Consider the following 23,749-nt stretch of genomic DNA (forward strand, 5'->3'; position numbering starts at 1 on the left):
ATGTAAATATAATTAAAGAAATTGATTAAATTGTTGTAAGATTAGTTAGAATGCATTGAAAATAGCAGAGAGAAGTGATATCATAACAGGTAACGACACATTACTTTTTCGTGGTACGAAAAGAACAACTTTTTTTTAATGTTTATCATTATTACGTTACTACATAAATTAAATTTAAATTTAGACAATATTATATCAATAAATAATCATTACCCATGTTCTAAATGCAATGCGAATATAATTCTCAGCAAGAATGCCATTCGTAATCGGTAAAGCAATAATTCTTTTTTATGTATGTACATACCAACGCAAATGTAAGTAGTTTGCTCTCAATGCATAATAATACTATAAATGTAACGATTCCACGAGAAACGAATACGAAGTACAGATTATAATCGCGCGCAACTCATAGCGTGTCTAAAACTCATTTTTCCTCGAAATCATGTATGCTCATTACTTTGCCGATAAAGCACGAGGAAACTTTACACTTAATTAGATGATATTCAAGTAGCATAAAATATTGCATGACATCGGATCCTTGCGTGACACACAACCCTTGTATTATACACTAAATCGCCAAAATAAATAAAATTCAAGAATACAAAAGAATAAAACTACCGAAGGGAAGAAAAGTTTCTTGCTGCAAAGTAAAGTAGGACAACATTCGTTTCAATTCCTTTCATCTTACACTTTATAACAATAATAATTGTTGTTCTGTTAATTACCATTAAAACAGAAAAATAATTTTTGGAATAAAAATATAACCGACTTCGAAAAAGTATTAAAACTGCACTAAAAAGTATGAAATAATTTCTACTTCCTTTGTATTAAATTATATTGAAAAATATATTAAATTTCTATTTTCTTTACATTAAATTATATTGAATAATATATTGAATTTCTATTTCCTTTATATTAAATTATGTTAAGAAACCTTTTTAAGTCGGCGCAAAATTAAGAATTTTTAATTTCTGCTCGAGTTAGTTTTTGGTGAGAGCGATAATATTAAATGCTGTTAATAGTATTAATGTATACATGTATACTGTCTACGTGGAAGTACTCTCTGAGAGGATTTGATGTATTTGTTTTGGCGGCGGGGAGGGAGTAATATTGTTTATTGTCGAATTAAGTAACCTCTTCTTTTTTCGAAGTCGATTAAAAATAATTATGTCCACCTGTTTTTGACATGACAGCTGTCTTTTTTAACAAATTAAGTTTCCATATTGCATAAAGCGCTATCTTTTTAATTCTTGTAAAATGGATATCTATTCTAATTAATTTTCTAATTTGTGTAAACGATTTTCGAAAAGGGGCCTTAGATTGCTGTTTTATATTAAAACGCGAATGATAAGCAATATATTTGATGTCGTTATTTTAAATGAAATATGCATACATGTATATATAATTGCACTTAAGAGTGAAAGATAATGTCGTTAAAGATGTGTTTATCGCTTTCTACGCTTATTACTAAAAAACAAAGTCTAAATATTTTTGTATTAAATCCTTTACAACGTAAAATATACAATAAACATTTATCATAAATATAACAATAATGTATTTGGTCAAATGTAGAGTACAAATCACTAAGAATTTACCTCTACTACTTTAACTTTGCTGTGTTATATATGCAAATAAGATGAAATGTAATTAACACTAATGTACCTTACTTGAACGTAGACTGGCACGTGAGTGACATTTACCACCGGAGATCCTGGTCCGTCTATCCCAGAAGGATATCCTTCGTTGGTCAAAATCTGCTCACGCGGCCTTAATCAACCATCTATTAGACACGTGCAGTATCTCCAGTTGTCTTTTAATTCGATAAGAACAAAAATAAAGAAATGCATGAAATGCAACAGAAATGATTTGTTATTAACTTACACGTTTGGTCTGCTTTAAATGCATCACCCAGTATACTGTGTAAGCTTTCTCTATTAAAAGTATCAGTTTTAAACGTAGAAAGTAAAGTGAACAGTATTCCATTACACTGCTCAAGATATTTAACAACATTAAGATTAAAGTTTGTACTATTCAGTGAAATCAATTAAATATTAAAAGAAGCATAGTGTATGCATTGTGAAAATATTTTTACTTGATGTGTATATAGAATTTTGTGGCTTCAAAATCTTTGGATGCCTGAGTACTTAATAAAATAATACGGATAGGTAATTCACCAATCAGTTTTTAAAATAATCTAACATTATTACAATACCATTGTACTTTAAACAATTGTACTGAAGTGAATGTATACAGATAGGATTAAATTCCGTTAACATTTAGTCCGCCTTCTATTAGGAAAAATGAGAAATATATTTTTCAGGTTGTTTTGAAAACTAACATATCTTTTTATTTATAAAAATTCTCATTTATATTTCATTTGAATAATGGCTCCTAGCGAATCAATGAATAATATCGTTCAGTATAAAATCAATGAAATTTCAATGAACAATTAGTTTTATGTACATTGTTTCTATTAGAATTTATCTTTTAAGGGCGGGATCTTTTTAAGAGGAATTGCATTGTTTTCCCGTTGTTTATTGCATTATTTTCGCTTGTACTAGAGTAGCAAGTATAATATATTGTATCTGTTCAGTAGATTTCAAATCAATTATTGCACCGATGAATTTAGTTCAGTTGAACATTGTTATCATTGTTATTGTCCGTTTATAGGGTCAAGCTTTTCTACTGCATCCTGTGAAATACAGAACGTGATTATGCAGTCGCAGTGTAGCTCTTCTAATTCTATCGATTTATCGGTCTCGTATAATTGTAGAATCCGTACGATTGCGATTGAGAAACCTCCGTAGCCGACAATTCGTGTCCTATCCAACGACCGACACAGACGCGACGATCATTAATTTAAAATTTGTTAAATTGATTCTACGAAACTCCTCTTGCAACACTGTTTCTCTTTAGAAATGGAACGTACAAAAGGTAATCAATGATATTCAAGGAAATCTGCTCTTCTGTCTTTTGCCTTACACGGAAACTAACCACTTCCATCGATTAAAAACTCTTACGTTCCAACGTATATTACAATTATACGTTCAAGTTGTAACGATCAATGTAAGACTGTACTTGTAGTGAAATTTCAATGATACATACAAACAAAAATTGAAGAATTATTTTCACAAAATCAACGGAAGAATAATTAATGCGGTGGTACACATTTTTTAAAATTTAATTTATCGGAAGCCTCTGCAACTGATAATTACGCTGTAAAATGTATCATCATCCATGTTTATTCGCGATAGCAGTGGACATTTTTAAAATAAACGTAACACGCAATGAGGAAATAATTTCTGATTATACCAATAGAATTTTTAATTAGTTAGAAGCTATTGCCTTTAACTAAAAGAATATTCAAAAGAAGTAATCTCGCTTGTCTACCTCGTCTGTGGTTCTGTCAATTCTATTAGTCTCAAAATATATACTAACGACGATTTTTCTACCTATACTTCTCTCTTTATCAAACAAATTAAATATTAAGTCTGGGTTAGGTCTCTCAACTGTATTATGGCACACTGTTTGTTATCTAGATTTATAGAAATGTTGCCTATTTTCTCAAATATGATTTAAATTGACATTGAAATGTTGAAAGTATCATTAAAATATTTTATTTTCTAATGTATATGTTGTTGCTGTTAATATAAGCCAATGTACACACGTAGACTTTTATTACTTATACGAAGTAAATAAAAAACATGAACGGAATTCTTTTTTGGTCTATTCTAACAATAATTTCCATCTAGTCTCGTGGATTTATTTTAGACTAAATTGGAATTGGAAAATTTGAATAAATATTAAAAGGAATATATTTGCAAGAATTAAAAAATATATTAACAAGATGCTATTGTAACTAAACGAAACTAATAATATGCTCGAAGTTGCAGGTGCTCTAGGCTCTTATTAATATATATTATAATATATAATATATAAAGAATATTATTTATATCTTATCTAACGCTAGAGTTACAATAATAAATATATCTGTTTTTGTACTTTGAAGAATTTTATTTATCCGTATACTTATTTTACTTTTCTCTTATTATTCAGTATTGCTAATTAAATATAAGAATTTGCATATAACTTTAATATGTGTATATCGATAAATTAATTTCTGATGACTTGAACAAAATGTTCCTTCCTTCTCTGTACATGGTCTAACAATTTTGAGACAAGAAAAGTGATATCAAACTTTAAAGTCCCATTTCATCATCCTTTCGTTAGAATACAACAGATTAGTGTAAGGTTTGAAGATAGACGAGAACTTGGACAATTTTAGTAAATCGCAAGGGTAGATGTAACTTTAAAGATGTTCAGAGTTCCATGTCCTCCAACTCTTTGCTATAATATTTCAAATTTTCTATTCTTGCAAAGGGTTTTCCAAAATGAACTTCAAGATATTATTTGAAAATAGAATATATCCAATGTTTTTATTTTAAGTAGACATGATTATAGTGTAATATAAAAAATAATGTCGTTTGATGTAGTATTCTAGTGTGATACCTAATTTTTTCCTTACTTTTGGGATGTATTTCAAGGAAAACTGTAACGAAAACGTGAAAACGTGTTTTACACTTTTTTAATATCATCAATACGCATATAATGAAAAGCACACTTACGTCAAATTTTTCAAACTACAGGACCTTAGAACCATAAAGGGGTTATTATCTTCTTCTTGTTCGAGAAGGTCCTGTTGTGCACACTTTCCTAATCTATATTCAATGTGAGCTATGAATTGAAAATTACATTAAAATTGAAATAAAATTGAATCTACCTGCGGTAACAATGGGACTGAGCATTGTATCCTTCAGTTATAACTTTGTTAATATCAAGAATTTAGACATGAAATTTTGCACATTTACTTTTAAAATTATGTTCATTAAAAATATTATTCTTAGATTTTTGTTTAAGGCTGACAAGATAGGATATAAAATATTTTCTAAAGTTGTTTGCGTTAATTTCTACCGTTAAAGAACTCCAGTTCTGTTATCAAGAGCAAAATTCAATCTGTAAACAAAAGAATACCTTATTTGAGATTGACGGGAAGGAGATCTAAATAACACTTGTTAAATTTCCCAGAAATGGCTCTCGAAAGTAGCTTCTGAGGATCACGTACGTCTCAGAATATAATCCTGAAAGCTGCCTTAATTACTGCTTGTCAGCGTCAATCCGAAGTTTCTTAAAAATACTCTTCTGAAATCTGGGTAGACAAAATAGAATAATGAAAGAGTGAGAGACGAACGCAGATAGTAGGTACGCTAAGAGCCAAATATATCGAATCAGATTCTAACAATGAGTTATTTAAAGATCTCTTCGTTGTCGCGTCTACCGAATGAGACGGAAAATATTCAGCAGACATCGAGCTAATTCTTACGATATTCTCTGGCTCCTCGAGATAAATGAGGTTCGTTTGCGATGAACTGTAACTTTGTCGTGCAAGATATACGGAATTATGCAATCCCCTTGAATAATTTCGGACTTCTAAATAGACGTAAAGTGGGCTGTTTGAAATTGAGGATACTGTATATATAACTTGAGCGAGAATTCGTGTAGTCGTTGTTGAATACTCTTAGTATTGACATAATCGACTTAAGAATAGTATGTCCAACTTTTTTTTCCTATTGAAACAAATTACTTTTTCTTTTGTAAAACTTAACGTTAGATGATCAACCCATATCTATTATACATACTACTATTTCTTTGAATTTAATAGAAATAATTGCAAATAAATTTATCAATTGAATTATTTTTCTTGCAGAATTATTTTTTAAACTTCAGCTTCCCACAGGTAATTTTAATAAAGAAAAGTTATTAGTTGAGCGTAGTAGAGTATTAATAGAATAGAATGAAATTTATATTTCTTTTATGTTTATAATTTAAAACAATTTTTTAAAAATAGTATTAGTATTTTGATCATTTTTATTTAATTTAGTTAGTTTCATATAGGTAGGTTTTAGCGTAAACTTTGTCTATGTTTTTTACTAGTGTCTCGGCGTATTCCGCCGGGTAGGACCACCTGACTTTCTTATTTTGAACCCCGATCGTATATACAGGGTTTCTCAAAAATGTTGGAGGTCCTTGAATAGAATGGTTAAGGGGGTGATTTGAAACAACTTTTTTCTTAGCGAAATTGTTGTCCGAGGCTTCGTTGAGGAGATATTAACGGAAAACACTGACCAATCAGAGCGCGCGTATACTATTGGAGCGGCCACGATAGCGATGGCTACGCGCTAGGTAGCCGCTCTCGTACGCGAACAAGTGACTCGACGTGCATCGAAGGACCTTGACGCGGCCGCCTAGCGCGTAGCCTTCGCTACCGCGGCCGCTCCAACGGTATACGCGCGCTCTGATTGGTCAGTGTTTTCCGTTAATATCTGCTTAACGAAGCCCCATCCGACATTTTCGCAAAGGAAAAAGTTGTTTCAAATCACCTCCCGAACCACTCCTTTCAAGGAACTCCAACATTTTTGGGACACCCTGTATAAAATTTGAGAAAAATCATAATTCTTGATTGACTAAACGGACTTCAATTACTGAAACGCGAAACTGCGTGTTCTTAGGTAAACAATTTAAAAAAAATATGAATCTAAAGAAATAGTCTAGCTTTTATTTATTTTTGGCGAAAAGATGTGTAAAAAGTTGTTTAATCTTAAAAAAATTTGTAGTTCTCCTAATAATTAACATTTTAGTTTGAAACTTGTTTCTATAGTAAATCTCATGATGCGTTAGAAAAAATACACATGAAGTTTATTTCTAAGGTGAAAATTGTTTAAAAATGTATAAATGACTTTTTTAGGAATTTCCAAGAGGTTAGTAGGAGGTTGTTGATCGATTTTAGTCAAAACCCAAAATTGTTTATAAAAATGATTTTTCACTTCCTCGGTTAAAATGAAGTATATTTCGATAAATAACATATAGGAGCAATTTTTATTACTCGTAGGAAAGAATTCTTATAAGAAATAAGAAAAAAGTTGAAAAAGTTGGTTCGAAAAAAGTGATGCTTCGAAAAAATATTTTAAACAAAAGTTGTACATTTCGATGAAATATGGAATTGTTGCCAAATATATTTTTGCGTGAAACGAATATTTTTCAAACTTTGCCGAACTTCTGTTGTTAGTTAAAATCACAAAGAAACAAATTACACTACCCAATTCTTACGTCTCAATATGTAATGGGAAAGTTGTAATAATCACGCGTAAACCAAGAGATCAAGATGGCAGCGAACGCGTTAATTATCAAATGGATCTACGAGGATCAGCATCGACATCGTTGAAAAAGTTGTCCTCAGAATCGACGTTCGACTGCGAGGGAATAATCGACCAGCTTATCTCGACCGATGCGATGCCGTTTCTTCGATCGGGTGGACGACTTTCGACCCGACGGAATAATAATTCGAGGCGTGCAGCGGAACGCAGGCTTGGACGTCGTTGCCAGAAGAACGGATTTGCACTTGGCAGGGTACCGAGAGACAACTTCCTGAGAAAGTTTCTCGAGTGGCCAGCCACCCATCTATCTCTTCCCCATTCGGTCCCCACCTTGCTTTCCTTATCTTTGTCTCTTTCCATTCGGCCTTATCGCTTTTCGCTTCTTCGTTCGGAAGCTCAAAGAGCAGAAGCTACGAACGTGTCTGGAAAAATTCCCTGGGAACCTTAGCCCCGGCCAGAAAACCCCTCGCTTGGTCTGGACTTCCGAAAATGGACATCGCCAAGGTAATGCCTTCCCTTACCTCGAGTTCTTCCCGTTCGATGAACAATCCAACCGACGACACTCGGTTACGTCTCGCATGGCCAGGATTCGAAGAAATTCGTTAATTAATCTGTACATTAAATGAGAAATGTTTGATTATGTAGCGTCGGAACTGAAGTTATTTCTTGAGTTCCGTGATTCAGATAATAAAATGCAAATAAATATGTTAGTAAATAAAAACAACAATATTTGGGGGTAAACCCCGAGGAAAAAAGACCTTGCGGTCAAAAACCTCGTAAAATATATTTTAAATTAAAGAATACATGCATGCATGTGAGTGTGTAAATTGTGTGTTTATGTATGTGTGCCAGAATGACCGCGTATGGCATAATCATTCTACGGATCATGCATGATCGCTATAATTCGGATGACGACGTTGAGTCGTCATCGGCAATACCGATTAACCGGCAAGATTGCGAATACAATGGAGACGATGCGTCGTGGATGATGCCTTCCATACAATTGAACGAGACTCGGTTTCTTTTTGCAAATTTCATGTTAAACCTCTTTTTTTTGTCTAACGCCGACAACGCATCGTGGTCGGCGGCGTTAATTACTTCAGACATGTATAGTATTTGTCTGAGAAATTTGTCAACGATCGAACTAGTCGCGCGATCTGTTTCGATGCAACAGATTAATTCTATCGATTCTCGGCAAGTACATATTAGCACTACATAAATATATATAAAGAGTTTTCCAAAATAATGAGTAAGTATAATTTTTTACATAAAATACAGTTTGGAGCATTACTGTAACAATCATAAAAGTTTATCTGGAAAGTGTTTTTTTTATTATTGAAATAATTTTAAACCAGGGAAACTCAATCTTGATAATTGTTTTGTTACAGACTCACGAAATTTACGTTATTTTATAACATTTAAAATATGTTTTACTTTGGTTGAAAAAGTTAAAATTAATAGAATCAGTTTTGCACCATAGAGTTTGTATTATATTAACACATTGAGGACGGGTGACGAGATAAAGACAAGATATCTCTTTTCTTGTATGGTTTAAAGCAATAAATAAATAAATAATATCTCTTTTTTAGCAAGCCAAACGTACGCAAGAAAAGAAAAAAAAAGTCCTGCATGAAATGTGTCAATATTTGAAAGTCTTATAATACACATGGTGTATTAAAAAAAAGTATGCGTTCAAATGTCTTGGGACTTTCAGACATAAAATATAAATCGCGCGATCGCGTTGCTTGGAACCTGAACGGTTAAGATGAAAAAAAAGAGTTAAACAATTTTTTGCCACTTCTAGCGACTGTTGAAGACTAATAAATATTTCAATGTATCGGCGGTAGCGATATGCACGATCGTTTCCAATATCCTCTTTTTGAACGATCGTATCTGCATCTTGTAACTCATTTTATGTACCTTAAGTTAGTATGTATAAAAGAAGGAAGTGAATTTCAGTTTAAAGGGGGAAATTAAAATATTATTATTAGCGATATTAAAATACGATTAGATATGTATAACAACATCAGAAAAATCAGCAAGGTAAAAATCCCTTGAAATTTTCAGCTTTTGCAAATATTTATTTTTTTTACTTCGGAACCTTAAATGGGAATTCGATGAAATTTTTACTGAATGTCCATCTTCATAATAAGTACCCATAAACAAATCGGTAACTCGGAACAAAATTGTAAGGTCATCAAGAAAATTCGTAAGTGTTTTTGAGGTTTGTGATCTTGTGATCATGTGATCAGGTCTATGACGTTATTTTTGCCATAAAAATCCCCCAAAAAATGTAAAGTCTCTGATGTTAATTGTTGAGTGTTCATTAAATGAAATCATAGTAATGAACACTCAACAATTCTATTGTTTTATTTAGAAACATACGACTGGTTAACGAAGAGACATATAACATCAACTATAAACAGATTAAAAAAAAAATATGACCGATATACTTAAACTAAGATTATAATCTGTACGAGACTTGAATAAGGTTCATTTCTTTAAATAAAGTTTGGTCAGAGACCAAATACAAATACGTAAGATGAAAATTCGTCCTCGAAATTAGAGATTAATTCGACAACGTTTGCACAGCTTCCGCCGCCTTATCCGGAAATATACTTTTCCGGATTTCCATGAAGATTTCCGCCGCAAGAATCGACGATTGCCTCGTCGATATGAAAACCTCGTTCGTTTTACAGCCGATCGTTTTCTGTGCCAATCCGATAGAGATACTATTGCAAAGCGTTTTCGCGAGAAATCCGTGGTTGGACACTCTGCTCGTTCGTTAAATCTAAAACGAAATTAGCCTAGTTTGTCGCTACTCTGCACAGGTTCCCCGTACCATTGCACACTTTATCACGAAATCTTTGGCAAAGGTATATCGCGAAATAGTTTCCCCATGAACTGAAAATGTTGGGTACTTCCTATTTAAAGAGAAATTACTAATTGCTACACCAATGAGTACATTTTCATGAAGTCACAAATTCAAGCTTCTATAAAGGAATGAGTGACATGTAACCAGTCTTGGTTATAGAATTTGAATTTTAAATTTGAATAAACAATGGTGAGTAATTGTGAGTAATCACATATGTTTTAATAATATTTAAAAATTGTTGCAAATACCTTGTATTGTGCACATTATTATTTTATAGACTTCATTTATTTCTAAGTAACTTATTATCCTTTAATCCTTGTAAAGATATTATGTTGTTACCCATAACGTTATATGAATTAATAATTGATGTTATAAAATTATTTTTAAATATCCAGCTATATGTATATAAATACATTGTTGGTTAGAAATTTTAATTGATTAAACGTTACAATCCATTACCATTGTATGTAAATACTTCATTGTATGTACTTAACCCATTGTATGTACTTCAGGTTACTATGTATAAAAAAAGGGAAGTGAATTCCAGTTCAAAGAGTGAACGACAAATATTTATTTATTACTTCAATTAAAATATTCGTCTAATTTAGGTTTAATTAAAAATGTTTCTAAAAGTTTCACAACACAGTTCGGTCGCCAAATATTATAAACAACTGTAACATTGACGATCACGAAAACTTACCCCAAAAAAGACGTTGGAAAAACAAAATTCGTTTCAGCGTATTTTTCCTTTCATTCCCTTAAAATTGAATGTAAAATGTTTTCCACTTTCATCTTTGGCCTCTGTACGATTCAATCACTGAAAGATTTGAATCGTGTTAGATATCGAAAACTGGATCAGTTGGAAACCGCGAACACTTACGGGCGTACTTTAATTTCGTCGGCGAGAGGTGAAACGTTGTGGCTACGAACGAACGAAGGGGTGGTTAGGAGGAGGATGGGACTGGAAAAAGCGAAAATACGAGGGAACCTGTGGCCCGCCAAATGAAAATAAAGAAAACGATGGAAGCAAACTCCGCAGAATGCCACACTTTCGTCGACCGAATGAATTTCATTCGCGTCCCGCTCCATTAACAAGCGGAAATTAACGAAAATGTTTGTGCTGCGTATTTCAACAATGACAGTAATAATTAGTTTTTCCGTCGACTGCCACTATGATTATAATTGTGGCTGAACGTGGCCGCAATTCGAATGGAAGCGTTCGGTGCCACAGAAATAACGAACGGAATGGATAGGGGAGAAATAATTGAGCTCCGTTCTCTTTTGTCAATTGTATAGAGAGGATTGTATGAAACGAACCTACTGTACTTATAATTTAATAAAAGTTGCGTTTATTTCTAACAAAATTGCTTGATTGTCGAGGCATGAGTTAAGTTCACGTTAGAAAAGTTCATGAGTTACTAACATCAGATAACGTACACACTTTTTGCTATTTTTTCTTCAGATGAAAATAATATGTGAAGTATACACTACCGGTCATTAACTTCAATACACCACCACCCCTATAACTTTTCCATAAATAAATGAGTCGAACTACTATTATAAGGAATGACTGTACTAATTCACATTCTGTCAGCATATAATTGTCGTAGAGTACTTGATATTCATAACGTGTCAGATAACGAGCTTTACAACATAACAGTATATCACCACCACAACAGGAGTCCACGACATCCCTTGTGGGATCATCTTGACAGCTGCCTCGAGAAGAACGAATTATGATTAAAAATCATTTGTGAGAAGTACTTCAAGAGAAATGTAAGGCAGTCAAGGTTGAAACTATGAAAAAATTGTTAGTATGAATACGCTGAATGTGTGCTGCTAATGGCGTGGCGGGTACCTTAACCCTTTGACTACGGGACGATTTTTGCTGGAAATAATATAAGGGGCGCGTCCCTTAAACAGCGTGGCAATCGTAGGTAAAGTGTCCCGCGCAAGTGGCGAAATCTTTAAATTCGGTAAAACAATTTTTTTTAAATATCACCTTGTAAAAAAGAAAAAGACGAAACATTTTTATATAAACAATATATTCTTCCGATGTTTAGTTTCAAAAATAAAAAGTTAAAAGTCAAAAGTTCTTTTTCTCAAAATTCAATTACATTTTCAATTATAAATTGCTGTAACTGGGCTGAATGTCATCGATATTCTATAAAATTTCGTACAGATTCATAGTAGTACGTAACAGTAGAATTCACCGATGACAATTAATCCATTAAAAAACAGAAAATCTGTTACTGTTTATTAATATTTCATTTATATACATCTCACTGGAAACAACTTCCAGTGAGACAGTTGGTCTTTTGTTGTTCATATTTTTGTTATTCGAGGTGTTTAAAATATTTCTACGAAAGTATATTGAACAGATTTAAAAATGGCCAATGTTATAATTTTCTAAATTACAAGTCGGCCCATTAAATTGATTGAACACGAAACTTCAAGTGCATGTTCCTGAAACACTGTTTTTCAAATATGTGAACGCGATATCTTGAAAACCCTGTGTCGGCTCGATTTAAAATTTTCCACACGTGTAAAATACATTTCTGGCTATGGCGTGAGAATACTTTTCATATCCTAAAATATTGTTATCTTTTTCGAGCCACTAAAAACACCAATTTTATGAAAAAATTGAAGATTCAAGTTTAAAGTGGTGCCATTTTGTAAATTTTCTTTTAATATGTTTTCCCTAGTCGGTGCTGTAAACACATTCGTTATAAATGGGACAAAATTTGTTTTCATTGAGTCAAATACCTGGGCTAATTTAATCGCATTGATATTTTAAACTCCTTCTGTGTGACGTGATGCGAAATAATGCATATTACTTCTAAACAAATTGAGCGGGATTAAATAAACGTACCAAATTTCAAAAATTATATGAAGTATTTTGACTGTAAACAAATCATGATAATTGCTTCGAAATTGGTAAATAAAAGGAGTATTAGCTTAATCGCAGTAAATGCACGATATTAACAAAACAACAGGGGCGAACACATCAGCTTTTCAGTTTCCAATTCTACCATATTTATAAAATTAGTAATAACAATTACGTATCTCGGTTAAAATCGCATTAAACTTATCATGACAATACAACAGGGTTGAAGCGCGTAATCGCCTTTCAACCCCTCGATTCATTGCGTTGACAAAGGATAGCGTTCGCATACCATTTTTAATTCATGACGACCTAAATTGCACGCAATTATCGTCACGAATGTGGGTTCGGCATCACGGAAACTCTCGAACCCTTTCGCGCACGGCCAACGAACCGATCGATAGATAATAAGCTCGATTAAGAGCAATCGACAACGCTACAGTTAACCGAGGCGTTCGCCATAGTGCTTCCTTTCTTTTTTCCTTTTCAACCACAGTTGCGTCCGTATGACAAAGCCATTAATTTCCGCGCGAGCGAAGCTCGCGGTTCATTCTGAAACAGCCGAGAGCCAATTTCATTTCCAATATATAATTGACCGTGCAGGGGAACCATAGCGATTTAAGTGTCACCACGGTATACCACGGAAAATGTATACGTCGCTAAGGAAATTGCTGCTGCGCACTTTCGGTGGTAACGGCGACGGTTATACGACGAAATATCGCATACAAAAATAACACGTGACAAAATATCAAGGTAAACATTATCTCACGGCACAATATCACAACATAATATCATTACTGGGCTGCGGATGTTTATGCAAATTTATATTTTCACAAATACTGAGAAAGAATTGAAACTTAAATGAATATATGTCTTCCTTTCAAAAGGTTACGATATATAAAATTGTACTGATTTGATGTGTTAATATATAATAAATTTATTAATATTATATATAAATTAGCATTTAAATACATCTCGATCCGTATTTACGTGTACAATAATATATATATTATTGTTGGGACGATTACGATTTCCGTAGCACCGCAATTTGACCGTATTTTTATTTAATATAATTTACCAGAAGAACAATGCTACAAACCGTAATTTTTTATTTACGTTTAGTTTAGTGTTCTATAACCCATAATCATTTGTACGATATCAAATGAAATATTCAAACTAAATACAACAACAGGTGACCATTTTTTAAATAAATTTTGTGTAAAATTTGTTTAAATTGTTGGTTAATCGATGTGTGGCAATCTTTCGGCCGGAACACTGCAGAAATTACGACGCGTAAGGGTGTGACTGAACCAATCGTCTGAAACAGATCAAATTGCTCTTGATCTATTCTAAACATGTTTCTTTGTCACTTACCACTAATCTGCTATCCAGTATTGATAAAGATATCCAACAAATTTTTAATCACACTTTTCCAAAACATTGTGTGTGTAAAAACCCTAAATCCAGGAATGTATGGTTAGACTCTGGTCATTTCATATCGATTGCCAATCTTAATACACAGTAGTAGAACATGACAGTATGCGTTGAGCTATCGATACCGGATGGAATTTATACAACAGATTATTATCAACGTCATCTGATAAAAAGCGTCAAATTAGAGATAGTTTGCTGGTCAAGAAAACCATCAGATCAAACCGTTACATGGCAATACGTGGGCACACGTTACTCAGGCCGGCAAAGGATGTCATCTTCAGCTTGCCTAGGAACTTCTGCGCATAGGCGTGTTCTCCAAACTTCGCCCTACTATAATTACCACCTGTTCCAGTCGCTTTACCATTACAAGGCCGACTCATACTCGAAGGAAGTTAATGATTTTCGAAAACGCTTCAAAGACAAAGATGATGTCACTTCTAAATTGTCAAACTTTTGTTCCAAGTATTGTAAAATGTCATTGACATCATTGAAGACTTGTGCAACATCGGAATAAATTTTAATTTCCTTAGAACACTATTTCTTAAACTTCACCTTTCTAGGAAGTCTTTAAAAAAAGGAAAATTGTTAATTGGACTTGTAGAATAAAATACAATTTTTATTTTTTTAATATAATTTGAAACAATTTTCGAACATTGTATTTATATTTTTCTAATTTTTGTTCAATTTAAATAGTTCCATGTAACAAGTCTTCAAATATCACTCACTATTGACACCTTTATGTGTCATAAACATGAACTTTGTGTAAAATACTCTTCTTACAGATAAGAAATTAATTTTTTGTAATGTCAGTCGATCGATTTTATTGTCGAAATCATCAGTTGGCCTTAAGTAGCAGATCACCACTGTAACTGCTATAAAATTAAATTATCTTCATCAGTTTCTAACTTACGGTTAATATAATTAACACTATTCTTATTCTGGTAAACGTCATTATAATTATATCTAAGTTTTGTTACACTCCTGGAGTGCAGTTAAATATTCCATGGAAAGAATAAATAGAACATATTAAGAGCGGTAAAAAGCGATATCATTTTCTGATTAGTCACCACGTTTCTTTACGTATACTCGATAAAAATATGCTTTTATTCCGACCACGCTAATTGCGATTATTGGACATTCGATAACAAGGAACACTGTTGGGGAGAAACTCATTTAAATCAGAAATATTTGCACAGAGATACACCGATTACGGAGAATCGGTGGAAACTTTATACTCGGTAAAATCATTTCACAGCGTAACGACATTCGCTGGTCATAGACATAATGTATTACGGAACACATGTCGCGCAGGAAATTGGGCTGTTTCGATCGTAACGGTCGTATAACGGTTAATTTAGCGCTGCCAAAACTGGATCGTTTAGTTTTATTGAAAGATAATTTTACCCCAATGCTTATAACAGATATTACGATAGTAACAGGAGACCTGGTATCTTTAACTGGTATCGTACGGAACTAAAACGCGTTCTGTAAAACGCTATTGGCCCGGATTGTGTGCCGTTTGAAATTGGTATGGAATATTTCGAATTTTCTGCCCAGTTATCAGTAGTAATGTAACAAAACATGCTCGACCGATTATGAGACCATTGGGAATTGTATTTCAAGCATGCTATTTTTACTAAGCTGTAAATATAAATGCATTGCATTACGCATAAAAATGTAATTACCATGAAACAGTTAATAACACTGTATAATTTATTATATTATACAAATAACGTCGTCAATAATCATGCTGAGGTAAAATAATTTTCCTTACTAAATTATTAATTTTTACTACGGCCTTTTATAGTACGTTTGTATTATATACTTTTGCAGTATGTCATTGTATATTACATTCGTCTTTCGAAAGTGCAGTTAATATTAATCAAATTTCGGTTAAAACAAGTATTTTTATTTCCAATGTGAATATTTATCATTTATTTGTCGTTGTGAAAGAATATGTTTCTTTGATGTGTTATTATGTACTGAGAAAGTCAACATGCTAGAAACTATCTTAAGGGGTAACACCACTGTAACACCCTAAAAAAAAGTGATTCTTTGTCAATTTTTGTTGTATGGAAGAAACGGTAATAGACTAATAAAATTTGAGGAAATGATTACGCAAATATTTAAGTATTAAACAAAAAATTATAATCGACAAATATTAGAAAATGGCGAAATCCGAGCCATTCTCGCGAGGTTTATTGAATTCAAGCACTCTGCGGCACGCGGTGTAACTGGTGCAATTTTCCATCCAGAAAAAAAAATAGAAAATCACTTTGTCTACATGTTTATTCCTAGAGACATACGTAGGGGATTTTAAAAATATTGAAATTTGTGTGATTGGTGAGTACTTGAATGAAAACATTAAATTTTCGACAAAAAAAGTAATAATCATTTGTTAATAAATATTGTTTAAGTTAACATATCGAAAGTCCCCTACGTATTTTATTTTAGAATGTTATTTCAAGGATATTGTAAAAAATTGGAGTCTAAGCAATTGTTGAAGTTATGCTGCGTGCTGTTTTGAAAAATCTTATTTCGAGAAAAACACGTTTACAGATTTGAAATGTTTTATAGACATTAAAAAATGAAATATTTGATTGTTTAAGCATTTTTATCATTAATTTGTTATCCCAGGACCAATCAGGAACAATCACAAAATAAGCATCGCTGTTAAAATATTGGATCAAAAAGGTGGGTTTATTTTATAAATTTGACAATTGTATTACTAATATTTATTATTTGGTTAATTAAACTTACTAAATGTTACGCATGATGAGTATACTCGTTATGACACGAAATACTGCCTGTTCAGGCGCGAAAGTCATTATTCGTCGCGACTGAGTAAGATCGCTCGATCCCCAAACATACCACAATGTTTCGAGAAGACATTACACTCCTCGTAGCTAACACGCCTATCAAAAATTATACACGGCCTGCACATCATAAACCTGGGTGAGATCAGTTTCGTCGGCCAAGGTTGCTCCATTAATGGAGCCAAAAGATTCACACTTTGGTGGTCGGAATCAGGAGTTCAGAACTCCACGGCAGGCCGTGCTCACATATGTATCATATACATTCAAATCTGCGTGCAATCAATATATCGATTTTTCGAAGCAGCTGATCCGTCGCTGTTTGCTGGCGACGGATTCTCGACAGCTCAAGACAGCTGAGCGGATCGAGCGGGCGATGAATTCACAGGCGACTCCAAACCGACTCGCGATCGAGGAGTGGCGCCAGCAACGCGAAAACAGGGACAACGATCTCTTCGCAAATTACCATATATGGCAATGGCCATATTGGAATTAAACATTAGAGTCGAGCTTCTAGAAGATTCTAGAAGCTTCTATCGACAAGAGTGGGGAAATCGTTGCCTTCCGAACGAATTTCAATTCTAACGAGACTTGTTCGAGATCACTCGAAGCGTTAAGACGAAAAAATTATAAATCGCTCACATCCTCCATATTTTAACATTTCTTGTGAAATATTTGTATCATTCTGGGGTTTTTTTATGCCGCACGGCTTTTTCCCCATCGAGCCAATAAACATTTAACATAACTCGGCTCAATAAGTCGTTATTATATTTTCTTTCCTTATTTTGAAAAACGGGACTTCTCCGTGTAGGAGAAGTTTCGATAGAACACTGCCATTTCTCCATGACGAGTACACTCGTCCAACACAGCCGACTGGTTAATACAATTAATATTATTTATATCATGTATTATACGTAATGCTATTTAACATATTCTAAGAAAAATAAATAGAGCACATTGAAGTCTGAAAAAGAGATATGAAATTCAAACTAATAATCTCATATTTTCACATATATTCTAAAAACTCTGTACTTACTTATTTTCTTATTTTATTTATTTACCGAGTTTATTCATTATAATAAAACTTATATTAAATGATATTCTTATATTAAATATTACATTCTTATATTAAAAGAGCAAAATGTAAAGTACAAGAAATTATAGTATGTATATAGTAGAAAGATCAGCAAAAATCACATAAATGTACATATGTAAAATGATATAAAATCACGGAAATTTACACAAACAGTATTGTAGCTTAAATTTACATGGATACACGCGAATCAACTTATGTTTCCATACATTTTCGTAAATTTTCTCTAATCATTCGATTACGAATGATTAGAAATCAGTTAAACGTAACGAGAAATTCTGCGTAACAGGAAAATCATAGATTGACAACGGAATGCGGTTGAAACATTAATGAAGACCAATCCATATATGTAGATTACCATATCTAGTTTAGGGGATGTACAGCTAAAATACAACATACATTCGGTACACACACTTATGGCCTCACCGATACAAGTATAAGGAATCGCTAATCATGGAAGTACACAATGGTTACACGAAAACACGCCATTGAATCTACACAACCGTGACAGAGGATTCACAGACAGAGTAATATCAATAATGCTCGCCATTCTGATCTAATTAAAGGGGGAGCTCGATGCCAATTTGACTGTCGTTTCACTGAAATATTCAGCGAATCGAAAAGGAGCCAGATCGGATATTTGTTCGTTGGCTTTGTAAAAGTTTCTGTAGACCTTCGACGAGGAAGAAGCATTCTAGGATTCCTAGCATGCTGTTAAATACGGAGAGGAATTTAAATTAAATAATAACTACGTGCCACGAAAAGATTTCAGTCCATCTTCTTCAAATATTGACTCGTTAGTCTTAAGTGGTTTCTATGTAACATAAGACATCATTAAGGATATTATAAAATTTATTTTAAGGATAGGAAAAATGTCATATCATTGTGTTCAGGAATATTTTTCGTATTGTATACTGTAATGCGAAAAAGGACTTTCCAAATGGAATGGGATATTTTTCATTTTTTAAATTGTAAACTTCTATAGTTCTTCATACACAGGGTGGTCATTTCATCTGAAGATGGTGCGTATCAAAATCTGCCGTTATTAAGGGGTTAATGTCGATCGCTTTTATTATTAGTGATCCAGTAGTAGCTACCGTGAAGAATGTTTTTACAGTCGTCGACATCCGGACCGAAACGTTATACAAATAGAGGAACAACGAGGAGGATATTTTCAGCAATACTTTTAAAAAAATAATTTATATTACATCAACCACACCATTTTAAATGTTTACAGACATTAACTCGAACAGAAAGAATATGCTGTAGAATCCAGGATAACCAAATCGTATTCAATCGTTTGCACAGTTGAACAAACTTGAAAATCGATTTCCTCAAAAACGAAGCCACAAATTAAAAAATTTTACACGAAACTTTTGTCTTATTTTTTCACGTAGAATAACATCCTGCCCGGGTGTATTACGAATTCCGCCACATCCTTTATAGTTTTGGTTGCATCCCATTAATAATTTTAAGCATTTTAGGAACTATTTAGCTACTGCATTATAAAAACTCTTTGCAACAGCGATATAATCGTTAGTGTGGATGTGTACAACTGAAATACTGTAAATCTAGTTTTAAATTCAATAAAATAATACTTACACGTTCACTTACTTTGAAACTACGTTTTCTTTTATATTTCAGTAACATAGAACACTCAATTGATAAGACATGTCGTGAACTATTCGATCGATTAGGGTTTTTAGGTTTCTACACTGTCGAGTTTTATAGGTAGAATACTCAACATGTCCAATAGAGTCTGCTACTTTATCGGCTTACAGGATATTCTCCTCTCTTTCTCTACTTAAGTATGTTCGTTATGAAGCTTAGACTTTACCAGCTACACCATACTGTCAATGTCTTTACAATGCACTAGATAAGTATTTTTTGATACGTGAACCTTAACCTTAATTATCTTCTAAATGTTTAAGTGGAGGTATTCAAAATTTTATATCATCATCTTCAGAATTTCGAGCTTTATTGTTTAAATCTTCTAGTTAGATTGAGTTTTTACAGGTTTCTGTAGAGTACTGCCAATGTATTAGTTAAGAATATACATTTTATTAATATTATTAGTAGTATTGTTTTCTTAACACCTCAATTGAATTACAATTTTCCTCAGTTCGTCTAATAATTCGACGAATTCGTATTTTTCTAATTTGACCTTATCTTATCTTACCTCTCTGATTATATCATTGATACGGTCTCACATCATTAGTACTGTGCACAATGCATAATAATAATACGATCAATTTCTCTGCTAAAGTTTTTCGAGTATCAAGTATCAAAGGCATACTGATCGACAATATCAGAGATGAAGTTGTTTCAGGCGACATGTATATTCATGAAAGGAATCGCGTGAAATATGTAATGGATACATAGGAAGCAGGTACTGTGAAATTAAGACGTCAAATGATTGACTGGCTGACAGAACAGTGATGTTCGTCATAACGGATCGCGCCTCCTATTTCCTTCCTAAGTTTCGATCTTGACGCATGATCTTACAGAACTTTGAAGGGCTAGACATTAACCAACCCTGCCAACATAACTTTGGGAAGTAAAGCGTGCGTTGAACTCAAGACTATGACGCGTTAATTAATTCTACATACCGCTTTAATACTCGAATCTGTTTCTTTGCCTGCGACCGCGAATTGCTATTACTCAATTTTATATGAACAGGGTAAGTTCAATACCTTACGAAATTAAACGCAGTGGTTGTTCGCGAACATTCAGGTATACTTTTCGAAATCGTTTCTATATTATGTTGTGTAATAAGTCTGTTTGTGTTTTTCGTTAGAATATTATACACCTACTGCCGATTTTATAAAGGGTATGGTAGCAGATTCAGATCAAAGAACAAATTTTGAAAACGAGATTATATTACCAAACGTGTAAGATTTTTAAGACTATATTTATCTTTCTAAGTAATTCTCGAAAAAGACAAAATCCTATTTATCTAGATGTTCTATCAAATCTAATAAATTGAAAATATTTTTCACGAACATTATCTATCTTCTAGTTTTTTATTTTAAATCCGATAAATTGTTTAACGTAGTAATAATGACTACAGATTATTACATTAATGTATTCAATTTCCATGAACATGACTATGCGCTATTAACGTATCTGTGAGTGAAAACATCGATGTTTTAAATGCTTTGTTTTAAATAATGCAAAATATTCTATATCAATTATACGCTTAACAATTTCGAATGAACGTACATCAGTGGAATACAATAAAATACCAGTGATTTTTGATTACATTTAACATTTTTAATTAATAATTTTTCCGCCGTTTCAATTGTTACTGGATAAAGTTTAAATTAAACACTGATTACAAAAATGCGCAACCTCACACAAAATCTCTTCGTCAGTGTACATTATGTCTGCATTGAAAAATTGTGAACGCGCGTTGATTACTGATGTAAATTATTACGTCACTCCTGATCAGATTAATCGCTTTATTCCTGTTTGTATTTCACACAATGAGTATAATAAAATAATGCCGCGTGGCTTGAAACGTGAAATTGTTTTTCCGCATTAAACGAAATGTTCGAAAAATAAACAGTGCCGAAAGTACGGATTAAATCAAAATAACGGATAATTGATTTAATAATAACCATGAGTGGTAATTAAATGGTATTTTATATTTCGATCCACAGCGGTTTAAATAAATTGCCCAATTTAAATGTAGAGAAAGTGCCACGTTTCAATGTTTATTTCGCTTTTGGGTTTAAAGTATATTTTAATAACATAAAACAAGTTGTTCTAATAGGTCGCAATAATTAAACGGTTGTTACGTGGAATGATTCGGTATATTTAATGATCATTTAAACAGCCATTAATCTAAGATATTTTTAAAATATTCATTAAGCAAAGTTAAAAAAGATTAATTCATACTATATTCAATTGAGAAATAAATATTTCAATAAACCTTGATTGTTATATATTCTATATTAGTTATTTTAATTAAGAGTATAAAATTGTATAATAATCCCCCCAAAAATGCAGGTTAGACTTACGGTAGGCATAAGACATAAACAAAGAAATTCGAAAATAACAGAAGTAAAATCATATTTATTACTTATCATTTTAACCAAACATACAAGAAAATAAGATACATGAAAATAAAATATTTACTATAATTTTAACCTACATACAAATAATAAGCTACATGAATGATGTTTGCAAATGTTTAGACTATCTCTTTGCCAAGTCAGTATCTGGGAAACAGCACAGAAACTCTTTTGAACTAAATATGAAGTTGGAAATGCCATAATTAAAACTTTAATTTTATCCACGGCGACTTAAGTATATTTGACAATCTATTTATGATTCACCTACATACCGCTCTCCATCGCTCACTTCGAGGTGTTAATCGCCCACGATGAGAAATAATCATCTAGATGAATGATTGGAACAGTCTGATAGACTTGTTCACTTCATTTTGCTAGGCGTCAATGCCCCCTTAGGACACAGTCACGAACTGCCGGGTCGATCGTTAGGTTGATGAATCGGCACGCGGAGGTCCAGGTGCCCTGGATATAGGTTGGCACGCCGGATGACGAAGGACGTGTGTAAATCACACACGTACCGGTAACCCGAACGATGACTTCCTGGAGTCCAGCCAAACGTAGACAACAGGCAACGATAGAAATAGGGTGGAAAAGACGGAGATACACGTGCGAGTATTTTGTACGCATATCTACAGACAGATACTATAGGAGCGAATGAACCAACCAGATGGACAGTCTGAAACGATTAGGATTTAATGATTCGCTGGATTATTATTTTTTTACTTATTTAGGATTTTTATTCTGTCAGATTTGGTTAGTGGGTTAAGGTGTAAATGAATTATTCACGCGCGGTTTACACTATGTAAAGTAAATATTTATTGACGTAAGATATATATAAATGAACTTCGACTATTGCCGCGATTGTACGCATAGAACGCATAAGGAACAATAAAAACAATCGACATCAGCCGATGTTGCTGCCACAATCTAAGCCGCTGTCGATATATTTCCTAACATATTCTGTGAAGAAACATATTTCGTAGAATTTTTCTTCTTTTGGGAAGGACTATTCTTAGTTATTTACAAGTATCATACTTGGCTAAATTTTAATTAAAGAAATTATTCTTGCGTTTGGATAGCAAACGTGGAATTGTTCGCTATTTTGTCTTTATTGCTTTTAAATTTTAAATCGTCATGTTCTTGTGATTTGATTTCATATCATTTCGAAGAATAATTTAATAATTATCTCAAAGCATTATTTCAAATAATTGTAAAATAGTGTGTTATTTGGTACAATATTTCAAATAATAATGCAAAAGTGCTCACGTCTGACAAGCGTATTCATGAATTAATTAATGTTCCAGTTAACAATATGTGACCGAATGTGCAAAGCAATTGGTTATCCCTCTATGTTAACATTTTA

The sequence above is a fragment of the Hylaeus volcanicus genome, chromosome 3, assembly GCF_026283585.1.
Source record: "Hylaeus volcanicus isolate JK05 chromosome 3, UHH_iyHylVolc1.0_haploid, whole genome shotgun sequence".
NCBI classification, from domain to species: domain Eukaryota; kingdom Metazoa; phylum Arthropoda; class Insecta; order Hymenoptera; family Colletidae; genus Hylaeus; species Hylaeus volcanicus.